The following is a 3,673-nucleotide window of genomic DNA, read 5'->3' as shown; positions in this document are numbered from 1 at the left end:
GGAAGTTGGTCACGTTTGTAAAAAGTCAAATCATATTTTATGTTTCGTATTCATAATGATATTTAAATACATCCATTGTTCCATATTCTGTTCTTTCTTAACTATTTGCGCAGTTCTACTGCTTTGGCTACCTCTGCACTTAAAGCTGGAATTCTGTCTGCAAGTGTCTTTGTTTCATTACTTAATCTAAACCTGCTCGTTTTCTCTCCGGTTTTCACCAAATACCTAATCACTTCTCCTTATATATCGTTCGGATTGTGCTTTTAATATTCTATCAATGCATCTTGTGATGTTTATGAAAGTAAAAAGTCATTTTCACTTGTATTCCGATGGAATCTGCTGAGGGAGTTTTCGAGTGACAGTCCAGAAATAGAAACGGTGTCATTTCAAATCTTGGATCAAACTATCTGCAAAAGCATCGTTAAAAGAGAAAAAAAATCTCTGATTTTAAATGAAAAATACTCACTGTCAAGAACCAAAATACAAACAAGAGAATATGTGTAGCTGCTAGAACTCCAAGCAACACACACAAAATGCCGGAGGAACTCAACAGGCCAGGCAGCACCAGTCCTGCCGAAGGGTCTCGCCAGAATCGTCGACTACTTTTCTTCACGGATGCTGCCTGGCCTGTTGAGTTCCTGTAACATTTTTGTGTGTTGCCCTGGAAAGGACGACTATTTAAGATGATCTGTTCACTCCATAAGTCCTATCATCAGCTTAAGACTCGTGTCATATTGCGTTTCTTGCAAACTTTAGTTGTTCAAGGCCTGAATTACCCATTAAAATGTTCTACTTTCTTGTCTCACGGTATCTATATATTTATCTATGTTTCACAGTTTCTTCTTTTATTCCCAGATCGAGAAAATAGCAAAAAGCCTCTGATTCTCGGAGGTGCATTGGGCGGACTGGCATTTATAATTCTGATTATAATTTTGATAATAACCGGAGTTAAGGCAAAACGTGGTAAGAACATGAATGATTTGACAAGCATTTCCATGTATTATCTCAGCAGATTGAAAAGACAAATGATAATGAGAGAATCAAGATTTCTGAGGCATTATCCGATTCACAATCGACATTATTAATTATAAATAACACAATCATTTTACATTCCCGTTCAAGTTATCCAATCATTCCTTGTACCTGTTTTTCAGACACCTGTGGTTTTCAGGCTGTGACTTCCTGTGGCGATTTTACGCAAGTACCGCCACTCTACTCTTTCAATCAAAATCTAGATGCACCACATTCTTGAAAGGTCATGAGCAACACATTTCATGGCCACAATGTGCGCCATACTATTTTGAATATCTGTCAGGAGTGGAACCTTTCGGCAAGAAATTTGATTGCAATCCAATGTGCAACTTCAACTTTTATAACATTACTGCTATTATTTAATGTGTTGCATTTTTTTAATCCATTAGGTATTCAAAGAACCTCTGAGGAAGCAAGTCAGAGCGGAGAACCGGTAGGTGAGACAGTTTTTCTTTTTGCTTCTCAGAGGGGTATATTGATAGAGGAATATTATGATCAATTACAACCTCAGAATAGATATGTCTGTGACTGTATGAGAACCCATGACAACCACTGACACGCAAAAAGCTGCTTCAATGGTCCGTAGTGCCCGAGGAGTACAAAGCGGACAGTTGTCCCTGCGGAAACTGTTGGGAAATGGAGGAAAAAGGAAATAACTGCGGAAGGAAAAAGATGACGAGAGATGGGAAACTCACTCTACTCGTAGAATAGCTTTTAAATGGTGCTTGAAAAGCAATTTCAATCTTAAGCGATCATGAAGACTTTCAGCACTAGGGAAAACACATTTCGTACCGTTTCTGAAACAACATACATCGCAATATCATTTACTGATGTTAGAATGTTTTTATGCCGCACTTAACTCATTTACATTTACGTTTTCAAACTCATTTTCTCTTTATGGAATTGGAACTGCATTAGACTCGCCACTAACAGTGTTAACTACCCTTTGCGTAACAGGCTGGACGAGAGCCAGTTGAACATAACCTTGCCTATGCTACACTAAACGTGAGAGAAAACAAAAGAATTCACCAGGTCAGACGCCAGGACGATCATGTTGTCTATGCAAAGGTAAAGCCAAGTGATTGGGGGTGGAAGAGATACAAAATAAGCATTGTTTTTTGAAATAAAATGTCTTAAACTATAAAAACGCATTGGTCTAATTTTGACATCATGGTGGTTGGTGGTGGTCATCTTTTTGTCTCGGAAGACAATGGCTGATGATGATTATCATCACAAGGCAGGACGGAAGGTGTGGAGATCCTAAGATTTCCATTCGTCAAAATCCGCCTGTCGGCCTCACCACTGTACTCCATAGAAAAGCTTATGAAGCAATACGTTTGGCAACAGCTTGGCTGCAGAAGCTACCGGAATGATGTTCAATAACTTCCGGCCACCTTCGGGGTTCCAGTCCGGATTTGCTGTCCGGGTTTCTTACCGCAGCTTTCCATTCTCCCAAGGCTGCCCCTAAGGCAGTGGAGGTATTTACCCATGGCTGGGGATCTGGTTCACGAGCACCAGGACGTGTCCACATGCTGGTGGGCCTGCATGCTACATGTGCAGGGGCGAGACCTCCTCCCCATCCTCCGTAAGCAGCCCGAGTCCGAAAGCAGTTTAGTTTCTATGTAAAATGATACCTTACACAATAATGTAAAACATGACAACGAAATTTCAGTGAAGACCAAAGAAACAGCAGTTTCTCTTTTGTCTCTTTCAGTACAAACTGTTTCAAATGGCTGTAATTTGAAAATGAAAATCAGTAAATACATTACGTTTGTACCTTAAACTCTATCGCTTCGCTTTTTTGCTGGACAATTGACAAAGACTCGATATTGAATTACTTCCACAGACTCGATGTGGCAGAGATGAGAAGTTGACATATGCCGCTCTGCCGCTGCAACAATAAAGTATCGGCATTTAAGCGCGGCAACAAGGATTCAGTGTCGGCAGATGGAAAGCTTTTACAAGAAGCAAGAAGCTGAAAATCGAAATAAGTTCCGGTTCTGTGGACTGTGAACGAATGCATCCCAACGGATTGTTTCTCCTTATCTTCTGCAGAGCGACGGCTGAAATAATACTGAAGGTTAAGAATGTAAAAAGTGGACGTTGTGACATACGGGCGAAATTTCTTTCCGAACCTATCAATAAACATATTTTCAATTACAAAAGAAGTACAGCGACATCTGTTTAATGAGAATCAATAATCTGCCCTAGTTCATATACGTCAGCTTGCAGAACAATTATATCGCTGGCGATATATTATCACAATTTCGTAATGTCCTTTTGCGATAATTTCCAGTTCAAGTTAAACACTAATTCTAGTGAAACAACCACCTGTGAGTTCAGTAGATAAATCAGGTTGCGGAAATCGGACAGAAATAACTAACACATGCGCTTGTATTGTGAATTAGACAAGCATTTGGTAACATAGCTACTACTTCAACGATTTCTCTACTCTCCTAATTAGATTTTGCTAAAATTAATTTTCAGTAAGGAAAGAAACGTTCATTCTTCTGTGGGACAAGACAGGCTCTTGCCGTTGAAATTCCAGATAAATCAAAAAGGGAAATCTTGAAGGAACGTTAATATAAACCGTGTGTAAAGATGTAGCAATCTAAAATTGATAACTGATGATTACATCACT

General features: G+C 39.5%; 1 long non-coding RNA gene across 1 annotated transcript; it reads left to right on the top strand.

Annotated features, from left to right (window-relative positions):
- The first annotated feature begins 1,372 nt into the window (after positions 1 to 1,372).
- Positions 1,373 to 3,052, top strand: LOC140740953 (uncharacterized). Its single transcript, XR_012101968.1, has 3 exons — positions 1,373 to 1,465; positions 1,990 to 2,100; positions 2,879 to 3,052. It is a non-coding gene; the product is annotated as an uncharacterized lncRNA (long non-coding RNA).
- The last annotated feature ends 621 nt before the right edge of the window (positions 3,053 to 3,673 follow it).

This window comes from Hemitrygon akajei, chromosome 17 (assembly GCF_048418815.1).
Source record: "Hemitrygon akajei chromosome 17, sHemAka1.3, whole genome shotgun sequence".
Lineage (NCBI taxonomy): Eukaryota > Metazoa > Chordata > Chondrichthyes > Myliobatiformes > Dasyatidae > Hemitrygon > Hemitrygon akajei.
The sequence above is the reverse complement of the archived record's forward strand: the minus strand, read 5'-3'. Positions and strand labels throughout refer to the sequence as shown.